A 12,271-nucleotide genomic window follows, 5' to 3' on the forward strand; every position below is an offset into this window, starting at 1 on the left:
GAGGTGGGGGTGGTATATGGGGCAATTGGGGGAGGGGTGTTAGGGGCTGGTTAGAGGAAAATTGAGTGGGCAATAGGGGAGCTTTTGGGGTAATGTAGGGTTATGGGGGGTGTGCAATGGGGTCCAGGGTGGCCTTCTGGTAGGCCAATAGGCATATATGGAAGCTGTTACAGGTTTATATGCCATTAATAATATGAGGAATGTATGTGTGCTTAACCTATTATACTGAATCAGCTGAAGATTAGCGTAGGATAACAAGTGATGATTTGAACCAAAAGTTATATGTATAGTAAAGGTCCAAGTAAAAGAAAGAACATCCTCAGAGACCTGTTACAGGTTTTATTGCAGGCCCTTATGCAGTGCCCTTCTGCCAGAAAGGAGAGAATTGGGCCAGTCATAGAGTTACTCTTACACCCCAAAGCTATGTCCTATCTGTAATCCCAGAGTTTTCCCAAGTTCTTAATGATACTGTATCAGCCTGTTTTAAAGAGGGACAGTTCTGTCTTATCAGTATGCCTTTTCTCTCAGGAAGTGAAATTAAGGGGAAGGGGAGCACTGAAGAATGTACAAGTGAGAGAGGTTTTTGAAAAGGGGATGAAAAAGAAAGGGAGAAGTGGCATAGTCTAGAAAAAAGAAAACACCAGGTGACAGTAGATAGAATGGAGCAGTGTGTGGGTGTGAGAGCATAAAAGGAGAATTCCTCAGAATGAGAGTTGTTTATTTTCTGTTCTCTGACATCAGCTACTCTCCTTCTCTTCTGTAAGCCAAGATGAAAGTAGAGCATTGTCTCTATATTTTTGGAGTGTCATGGGTAGAGATGTACAGACTTTACAGGATAAATGTTTTGCAAACTAATTTGATGAACCCAGAATTTTTACGGGTTCAGTGGACTCATTTGTAAGCTTTTTTTGTTGTAAAAATGCAATGCAGATTTGAAAGCGATTGCCCTTATGCTGATTGTTCTTTTGTCAATGCACACCATCAGGTCTCAGAAAAGCACACCCCTCCTCCAATGAGACTGGCTGTGCACATGTTAGGAAAATGGATGCTCGAAAAATTGAGCACCCGTTTTCCTAACTCCTGACAGCCAGCCACCTCTCCTGGGCACATGCTGCCAAGGGGCACACATTTGTCCCTAGCGCCTCCTTTTTAGTGCGACCCTCCTCATTTTTTTTTTTTTTAAGTATCCTATTCCAGTGAATTGAGACTTACTCATGCTTAAGTACTGTGCTGGTAAAGACTGCGTCCATCGATGATATATTGATTTATCTTCAGCAATAAAGCCTGCAGTTATGAATTTCTTTTGATGAAAATAAATAATTCAATATATCATCGATGAACGCAGTCTTTACCAGCACAGTACTTAAGCATGAGTAGGTCTCAATTCACTGGACTAGGATACTTTCAAAAAAAAAAAAAATTCACATACAGTCAAGCATCGTATAAAGATTTTAATTCATCACAACAAGTTGAATTATTAACCATACGAGAAATTACACACACCTAAAGATACTCCTGCAGATGTCAAACTTTGAAACCAACAGTTGACCATGTTTGAACACTGAACACGTATACAGCCCCTGAGGCAGCCACACCGTGGCAAAACTCGGCCAGAGTCGGGCTACTTTTATATAATCATTCTTCAATAAAATTGTAAACACATCTGGACATCTGGCATCTATTACATCTTTTCCACCAGAGCCAGTGCACAGGTATTAAGCATTGTTAGGGACGTTTCTGTGGACTCAAAGTATCTATTTGTAGAACTCTCTCACTCTCCTAGCCACCCAGCAACATGACTAGTACATATAGCTGTACCCCTCTTTCCCTGATTCTACCCTTTGTTGATGTAATATGATATAATATAATGAAATACTGTAAATAAGTTTTCAATCTGCTTTTTTTCTACTGTTATAGTTGGTTTTCACTCTATTCTCTCTTTTCCGCCCTTTCTTTCTCCTTCCCCCTCCCTGTCTCTATCGACTCTCCCGTTCTCGCCTGCTCCAGCCCCCTGTCTTCCTGTTCATTGTAATTCCTCCTTCTCAGAGTTAATTGTAAACCGGCGTGATGTGTCTTACGAACGTCGGTATATTAAAAAGCTATTAAATAAAATAAATAAATAAAATAAAGTTCTCTCTCTCCCACACACACACACACAAACACATATGGCACCTTCCTTCACCCACCCTTTCCTGTTATTACTACATAACTTGGAAGAGATCCCAGATTATCAGAGAGAGGAAATTCCTCAGCCTAGTGATGAAACGAGGGCCTCCCACAGAGGATGTGTCTTCTGTTAAACTGCCAAAGGGAGCAATATGCATTTCAGGTTTCGTTCCTTTTGCTTTTCAAAGAGAGCTGACTAAGCAACTATCTATCCAGCAGATTTCCAGAGCCTGGAGAGGAAAGGTGTCTTACAGTTTTAACTCAGTATAGCAGTACATACAGGACTCGATGCATTCAAATTATATTCAGCCTGATAAGGCCAAATAATTGTAAAACAAAATAAGATAATCAGTCAGTACCTCGTATAGATTTTAAGACTATGTAGGAAGCAGGGCCTCCATAGGCACTTCATTAATAGGGATGTGCAGCCAGAAAGTATTCGTTGCATTCGGGATACGTATTCGTCGGGGCCCAGATACGTTGCATTCGTTCAATGGCGCCCCGATACGTTGATACATGCATTCTTTTTCCAATTCCTAATAAAGTCTATGGGGGAAGTATTTGCAGCCTATTTTTGGCTGCAGAATTAGGGCTTTCTTATCAATTTTGATGAAACTTCTGGGGAGCAATCATCAGAACAACAAAACAGCTCCAAGGTACTTAGACTGAGGCAAAGTGGCACCAAAGTGGCATGAATAGCCTAAGGTACTTTAAAGGGGCAAAGGGGTACCAGGAGTGGCAAGAAGAGTGCTTTAACAGAGGCACAAACAGCAGCGAGAGTGTCAAAAACACACCACAGCTTCAAAAAAGAGCACCGATAAGAGATGCATGAACCCTCAAAGGCAGCATGACAGGCAAAGTGGCATCGACATCCTACAGCACAATGAAGGAGGAACACACTGAGCAACCATGATAGTGGCCAGAACACCACAAGGAATTGAATGAGTCATCTGGTGTATGGCAGCAAGGCACAGTGGCAGAGGGTAGATACAGGCTGGCTACACCCAAGGAGAGTTCCCTTTCCTTTGTGCAGGAAAGGGCTCCCTAGAATGGGTTCGCCCCTAGAGTAGGGTGTTTCCATTGGTGTCTAATGAGCTCTCGCTGGTCTTTTAAAATCTGGTAGAGTTAGCAGATATACAAAAGAGAATTTTCAAAGCTGAGGCGGAGGTTACCATGTAAACAGCGGTTCAACATGGATCAGAGGGTAGATACAGGCTGGCTACACCCGGGGAGAGTTCCCTTTCCTTTGAGCCGGGAAGGGCTCCCCAGAATGGGTTGGCCCCTAGAGTGGAGCACGAGCCTTCAAAGCGTGGTGACCTGGAGCAGGGTCTCACTGTGAGCATGGTCTCACTGTGTTGTGTTTGCCACAGTCTAAGTACCTTGGAGATCTTTTCTTGTTCTGAACATGGGTCAACAGGTGGTAAGAGATAGGCTGCAACAACTGGGAGAGTTCCCATTCCTTTGAGCAGGAAAGGGCTCCCTGGAATGGGTTGGCCCATAGAGTGTATAATGGTACAAATTGTTAGGATTTAAGCATTTGCAAACAGATCCTGACTTCATAAGCAAGACGGAGGAAGTTCTCTTCTCTGCCCTGAAACTAAAGAAAACTGTTTGCTTTATTTAAGGATCCATGCTGTGAAGGATTACTAGTTTGAATTGCCAGAGACTGAGGTTTCCCTTTGCAATGAGGGTTCAGCCATTAGGACTAGACATAAGACCTGGACGGACAGGCACAGCAATACAGGACAGAGTCAATCCCACCTAGGGACATAAGGCCTGGACGGACAGGCACAGAAGTTGAGGACAGAGGTCAAGCCCATGTAGGGACATAAGGCCTGGACGGACAGGCACAGCAATACAGGACAGAGTCAATCCCACCTAGGGACATAAGGCCTGGATGGACAGGCAATGCAGTAGAGGACAGAGGTCAATACCACATATGGACATAAAGCCTGGATGAACAGGCAAAGCAGTCGAGGACAGAGGTCAATACCATGTAGGGACATAAGGCCTGGACGGACAGGCAAAGCAATCGAGGTCAAACCCTTTTAGGGACATAAGACCTGGAAGGACTGGCACAGCAATCGAGGTCAATCCCACGTAGGGACATAAGGCCTGGATGGACAGGCAAAGCAATTGAGGTCAAACCCTTGTAGGGACATAAGGTCTGGACGGACAGGCACAGCAATCGAGGTCAAACCCTTTTAGGGACATAAGACCTGGAAGGACTGGCACAGCAATCGAGGTCAATCCCACGTAGGGACATAAGGCCTGGACAAACAGGCAAAGCAGTCGAGGACAGAGGTCAATCCCACGTAGGGACATAAGGCCTGGACAGACAGGCACAGCAATCGAGGTCAAACCCTTGTAGGGACATAAGGCCTGGACGGACAGGCACAGCATTCGAGGTCAAACCCTTGTAGGGACATAAGGCCTGGATGAACAGGCACAGCAGTCGAGATCAATCCCATGTAGGGACATAAGGCCTGGACGGACAGGCAAAGCAATCAAGGTCAAACCCTTGTAGGGACATAAGGCCTGGACGGACAGGCACAGCAGTTGAGGACAGAGGTGAATCCCACCTAGGGACATAAGGCCTGGATGAACAGGCAAAGCATTCAAGGTCAATCCTATGTAGGGACATAAGGCCTGGACGAACAGGCAAAGCAATCGAGGTCAAACCCTTGTAGGGACATAAGGCCTGGAAGGATAGGCACAGCAACCGAGGACAGATTCAAACCCGCATAGGGACATAAGGTCTGGACGAACAGGCACAGCAGTCGAGGTCAATACCACGAAGGGATATAAGGCCTGGACGAACAGGCAAAGCAGTCGAGGACAGAGGTGAATCCCACCTAGGGACATAAGGCCTGGACAGTGGATGGACAGGCACAGCATTTCAGGTCAGGCCCTTGTAGGGACGTATGGCCTGGACAGTGGATGATCAGGCACAGCGTTTCAGGTCAGGTACATGTACTGCAGTGCTTATATTATCTGGAGCATAGGAGGCAGTTGGAGCTGCTGCAAGGCTTTCAGTTGCTTTTATTCATCTTGCCATTCACAGGGAAAATTTGGAAACTCAAGCAAAGGCAGGTTTACTTTCAAAAACACTAGCATTTCCATCAACTCTGGTGCCAGATACCCTGTCATTGAAAAGTTCCATCAACTCTGATGTCAATACCCTTCACTGGGGCACACTGGTTGGTGGACATGACAGATATTGCTGAGCCACTTTGGCTAGGTGTGGCCAGACAGTGGACGTCTATGCCCAATATGCCAGCAGATCTGTCTGTATGTTCTCTGTCGGCTCTGAGAGATACCGTGTCACTGACAGCTGTGCTGGTGTCTCCTCTCTCGCCCATCGCATAACAGATGAATCTTTATGGGCAACATGCCTTTGGTGTTCTGAAGTGGAGGAGGAGGTACTATCTGTCGCTGACAGAGTGCTGCTCCTGCTTGGGCTAGCAGCACAACTCTCTGAAGTACCCACTGTTTCCACCTCTGCTTCACGCCTAATCTGTCTCTGCCTATTGCGCTCCTGTTCATGGATTTTTGCTAATAGCAGGTCCTTCACCAATAAGAGACAATCGTACTGTAGGGCGAGTTTCCCTTTCACACGGGGATCACAGACTGTGGCGAGCATGTATGTGTTCTGGTCTGTTAAAGGCCTTAATATCTCTTCCACCTGCTGCTGCAAAACGTCCAGACAATGCAGCACCTCAACTGTTATTCCCTCTTCCTGTTTAAAGGCCTCCAAATGTTCATCCAGGAGATTAACTATAAGGATGATGTCAGCCAAGGTGGCACTTTGGAACTCAGCTCCTCCGTGACATCCTTGAAGGGCTGCAGGATTTTTACCAGCTGACTCATAACTAACCAATCATGATGCCCTAGAGCAGAGCTTTCCAAACTGTGTGTCGGGACACGTTAGTGTGTCGCCTGCAGTGTGCAGGTGTGTCGCGCAAGCCCGGTCAACTCTGATGCGAGTTTGGGCTTTTTTTTTTCTAGAGATTCACTTTTTTTTTTCAGTTTATGGGTTGCTTATTATTGGGTGATTTTTGCTGTCAATCGCGTTTTTTGGGGGGGCTTGGTGGGTGGAACGAGCCCAGCCATCCTTGCATTGGCTGCTGCTGCTGATGAGGCCTGGCCATGAGGAGCTCTGACTGCAAGCAACAGTGTCTGGTGATCATGGAAGGGAGTGAAGCACTCAACTGGCAACAATCAAAAAGACGAGGTACATGAGTGTGGGGGCCAGACATGTGCTGGGGGGAGAGAGATGAGTGAGTGGGGGGCAAACGTGCTGGGGGGACAGACATGTGCTTGAGGGGGAGAGATATGAGTGTGTGGGGGCCAGACATGTGCTGGGGGGAGGAGAGAGATGAGTGTGTGGGGGACAGACAATTTGTTTTATTATTGTTTCTCATAAATTATAACAATAACATGAATCTTGGAATATATATTTTTAATATAAATTTAAGGTTTTCATGAGATAGGTTGTGTCGTGAAACATTTTATTTATGTATATATTTAAGGAAACATACATAAATTGTTGAAATATGTTTCGTTCGTTTAACCTTTAACCTCTGGTTTACTAGTAGACTGAATTACCGTGTCGTGAAATTATGTTTGTCTAAAAAGTGTGTCACCAACATGAAAAGTTTGGAAAGCTCTGCCCTAGAGGATTCTGCACACCTATATCCATTGTACCAGAAAGTTCATGAAGGGGTGTCTGCAGCTCCACTAACCTCTCGAGCATCATAAAGGTAGAATTCCACCGGGTGGCAATGTCTTGAATGAGACGCTTGTGAGACAGCTCCAAATCAGTCTGCTTTTGTCGGAGAACCTGCCCCGCCTTCACACTTCTGTGGAAGTGCGCTGCTATGTTCCTGCACTTCTGTATTAACCTATGCAGGTATTCATTCTCTTTGTCATTGGAATCCAGCCCCAGAGCTGACTTCACTACCAGGTGTAGAGTGTGTGCAAAACATCGGATGTTCTTAAAGTGCCCGTCGTTTATTGCCTTAACCATGTTTACACCATTGTCTGTGACAAAGAACCCTGCCTGAGGATTCCTGTCTCGCTGGTGTAGTTGCCAGCCCTCCAGCATCTAGAATATTGACTGCGGTATGGGCCTGGTTCGTCATGTGGATGTGCAGTAAAGCCCACCTACACCCTGATACTTGTTTAGTAATAGAGCTGCTGGCTGCCCCTGCCTCAGCCAAGTCCCACCAGTGTACTGTCAGGGAAAGGTAAGAGTGTGCAGCATTCATGGTGGTCCATATATCGCAGGTGAAATGCACTCTCCCCTCTGCCTTAGCTAGCAGTACTTGCATGCAACTGCGACACTGCTTGTACAGGCTGGGGATGACCTTTCTGCTAAATGTGGTTCTGGAGTGGACTTTGTAATTTGGAACTATGACCTTCAGAAAACGCTTGAAACCCACATTCTCCACTAACTGCAAGGGCTGGTCATCAAGGGCAAACATTTCCCCAATGCTCCTGGTTACAACTTTTGAGGCTGCCTGCCTCCTACCCCGGGATAGCATTACCGCACTCCACCCCATTTCCTCCATGGTGGGTTGTCGCTTCTGCCACATGTCAAGGGGTTGCTGGCCTGCCACCTGACTGTTAGAAGGGGATGAGGGTGTGGGCTGACTCTGCTGCTTTTGAACCACTTTTCGCTGCTTGGAAGGGGTCCCCTTACTGGTACTGCCACCATCCCCAGATGGCAGTACTCTTGTTGGGTGTTGCCTCTTCATGTGATGCGTCATGCTAAAATTAGATAGATGTCCCATTTGCTTGCCTCTGCTAATATCCCTGCCACAGTAATTACATGGAGCAAAACGCGAGTCATCCGTCACTTTACAGTGGCCCAAGATCGCAGATATCTTTCATGATCCTCCCTTCTCTAAAGCCTTGGGGGTGGATGCTGGCACTGGATCTGAAGTAATGGGTGCACCTTGAGAAGCAATGCCAGGGGCCTCAGTCACCCTGTGTGCCTGTGCTGACTGCTCTTCCTCCTCCTCATCATCAATTTCATCTCTCCCCTGCTGCACTGAAGTGGAGGCTAAGACAGGACTAACTGATCCTCCTAAAGCTTCGTCAGCTATTACTTTTTCCGTTTCTGATGAGAATCCCACACAAGATGATTCTTCATCTGAATCAGAGCAAACAGTGACTGCGCTACATTGTCAACGCTAAGTGTTAGTCGAGACTTCTGTCCCCCTGCTGCTTTTGGGTGTTGACATTTTGTCTGGCATGACTCAGTCTCCTTTTCCCTCACCTCTAAAACTACAGGGTCAGAAACAGGTGATGGCGATGGCGATGCATCATGGTCAGATTTCATTTTTTTCTGGATGGAACTGCCTGCCCCTCCAAAGAGTTTAGATTGTGACAGGTCCCTTTTTAACTTTAATGGGGGAATGGCACTAGTAAGTGCCTCCTCTGCCAGTCCCAATCACTCGACTACATCTAGCTTTCCCTGACATTATGGATTTAATGTCACTGCCTAGTGCCTACTGGCTGCCCACTGTCACAGTGCCTTGCTATGCACTAATGTAACGTGTGTGTGGTGTGCACACACAAGCAGCTTGCTTGTAAGCACAAAAGAGGCAGACTGGGGATTTCACTGCATAGACCGTCCCAATAATAAAGTTCAGTCTGTTAAACTACCCACTGCCCACTGTCACAGTGCCTTGCTATGCACTAATGTAACATGTGTGGTGTGTGCACACACACGCAGCTTGCTTGCAAGCACAAAAGAGGCGGGATTTCACTGCACAGACCGTCCCAATAATAAAGTTCAGTCTGTTAAACTACCCACTGCCCACTGTCACAGTGCCTTGCTATGCACTAATTTAATGTGTGTGGTGTGCACACACACGCAGCTTGCTTGTAGGCACAAATGAGGCAGACTGGGGATTTCACTGCACAGACCGTCAAAATAATAAAGTTCAGTCTGAAGCCCAGTGCACAGAGAGACTGAGTGAGTTGAATTAAACAAACTCAGTTTAAAAAAGCTGGCATTGTTGGCACAGCAGGAAAATTGATGAAATATATTTTCCAATGGAAATTCTAGCAAAATTGAATATATCTCTCCCAGCCACAACACCCAAATCATGCTTGCTTGCAGCCTAGCCCAGAGGGTGAATGAAAAAAAAAAATGGCACTGCTAGCAGCTTCTCTCCCTGGCACAGAGAGACCGTCTCAGATCATCTAAATAAACTGCTTAAAAAACAAACAGGGCTAGCTGGCACAGGCACTGCAGCCAAATAAAGAATAAATATCTTTTTTTTCTCTTTACTAACTAGCCTAGCTAGCTCTCAGTGCAGCCTCCTTCCGCAAAGACCACCTCCCCACAAGACTCAACAGTAGGCAAAATTATAGAATCAAAAGAGATACAAGATGTACTCATCAGAATTGTAGAACAAATAAATTATATAATCAGTGAAAGAGGTATACGGTGGTAGATAGGTAGGTGGTAGGTAGGTAGGTAGGTAGGACCGGGCAGTTGATACTAAGATCTACGACAGAGTGGACATGTTGGAAGTAGTAGAGAGAATGAGATGTGATTTAAGGAAGCTTGAACAGTGGTCAAAGTTATGGCAGCTAGGATTCAATGCTAAGAAGTGCAGAGTCATGCATCTGGGGTTCAGTAATCCAAAAGAGCTGTATGTGATGGAGGGTGAAAGGCTGTTGTGCACGGACTAAGAGAGGGATCTTGGGGTGATAGTGTCGAGCGATTTGACGACAGTTAAACAATGTGTCAAGGCGATAACTAAAGCCAGAAAAATGCTGCCTGCATAGCGAGTGTTGCACCCTTTGGTCACAGATGGCTGCGACCTTTGCTGCTCACTTCATTTTGCCCTATAGCTCTGATTCTGGTAAAGATGGCCACCACTGTCTCTGGACGCCGACCTCCCTGGCGTTCCTGGGATGGCGTGGGTGATCCCGGTTGCCATCTTAAATCTGGTGTAACTTAAGGCACGCGCGCGCCTGCCTCCGTCTTATCCACATCATGGCAGGAACCTCAGGGGCGTCCCCTCCACATGATGTCACTGCCTATGTGTACTTAAGCCTACTGGACCTTCCTACCAACGAGTTAGCAAGGATTCTATCTTGCTCAATTCCTTTTCTCAGAGGCGCTTCACCTCGCTGTTCCTGCATTCCAGACTGAGTGACTCAGGTACCCGCTCCTCGGGGGTCTTGCTGCACTCAGGGCTATCTGCTCCTCGGAGAGCCTTCTCTGTGAGTCTCACCTTCACCAGCTTAGTGAGTACCTCTCGCTATTTCTACAGACGACCCTTCAGTGTTCCTGCTCCGGGTCTCCGCTGCTGCTACAACGATATCTCTACTTCAGCACCACGGAGTGAGTACTAGACCTGATCTTCAACTCTGCTTCTCTCTTGCTGTGCAGATCCTCGGATTACCCCGCTCTGCGGACCACTACTGGATCCATGCTGTCTTGTGCCTGCTGCCAACATCTATCTCCGGCCTACCCCGCGCTTTGGACTACTACGGAGCCTCCACGCACAAGAACTATCAAGAAGCAAGTATTTCCTGGGTTACCCCGCTCTGCGGACCACTACCGGAGAATCCATATCAGGTCTTCCTACTCAAGGACTGAGTTTACAAATCCGCTCCTCGGGTTTCTCTTTGCTGAATAATAAATATATCTCTGACTCTTGTGTCCATCGCTGCTGAGACCCTGCCTGTCGTGGAGAGTCCCCACAGGGCTCCTCCCTGTGGGTGGAGTCAGCTCTCTCCAGGACCCAAGGGCCCACAAACCAAGTTCAAGTATAACAGAGAGAGGAATAACCAGTAAGAAAAAGGAGGTGATAATCCCCTTGTACAAGTCCTTAGTGAGGCCTCACCTGAAGTACTATGTTCAGTTCTTTTGAAATCATATCTCAAAAGGGACAGAGACAGGATGGAGGTGGTTCAAAGAAGGGCAACAAAAATGGGGGGGGTCTCCCTCAAATGATTTATGAGGAGAGGTTGGAGGACCTAAATACGTATACCCTGGAGGAGAGGAGGTGCAGGGGAGATATTATACAGACCTTCAGATACCTGAAAGGTCTGAATGATGTACCATTGACAAGCCTTTTCTGTTGGAAAGAAATCAGTAGAACTAGGGGTCGCGTAATGAAACTCCAGGGAGGACGACTCAGAAACGTCACAAAATATTTCTCACAGAGAGGGTGGTGGAGCCTAGAATGCCCTTCCAGAGAAGGTGGTGAAGACAAAAACAGTGAAAGAATTCAAAAGGGCATGGGATATACACTGTGGAAATGAAGAATTGAGTGCATGGGGGTAACTTCCTGGTGTGGCAGTTACTACCCTTATCCAATAAGCCTTCATATTGTTGATGCAACTCCATCATTGCTCTCTGCTTTAACGGCAGGGGAAAAGGGGAATTGGATTCAGACAGAAACCAACAAGAACCCTGACTTTTACAGTCTGGGGAAACAAATAAGCATGGAGTAACTTGCTGATGTGGCTGTTACTATCCTTAACCAATAATCCTGATACTTTTGATGCAACTCCAACATTGCTCTCTGCTTCAACGGCTAGAGATAACAGGGAATTGGACTCAAGATAGCACTAAACAAGGACCCTGACTTTTACAGTCTGAGAAGCTGATAAGTATGGGGGTGACCTATATGTCATGGCGGGTGCTGCCGTGGGCCTCCTGGGCAGACTAGATGGACCATTTAGCCTTTTTCTGCCACCATTTCTATGTTTCTGTTTTACAGCAGAGTGGGGAAAGAGCTGTAACCTGCTGCTGCTGCTTCACAGGGCTGCCAGCAAGCTCTGTGTCATTAGGGGCAGGCTGAGGCAGTCCTTCTTTTACCTTTGTTACACATGTGGCCTTGTACTTCTTATTTATCTCAGTGCAGTGATGCAATGAGGCAAATCTAGGCTTGGCTCAGTCTGTCCTTGATGACACAGAACTATGTTGCCTGCTACTAAATCCAACAGAAAAGCAAATTATCAGTTCCAGACCTTGCTCAGAGAATGACTTTTCTAATTTAGATTTCAAACATGAGTATGGATTTGAAGACAGATCCAGAAACAAAACAGAGTAACTGTCTACTAGAAACCA

Source organism: Rhinatrema bivittatum, chromosome 10 (assembly GCF_901001135.1).
Source record: "Rhinatrema bivittatum chromosome 10, aRhiBiv1.1, whole genome shotgun sequence".
NCBI lineage: Eukaryota > Metazoa > Chordata > Amphibia > Gymnophiona > Rhinatrematidae > Rhinatrema > Rhinatrema bivittatum.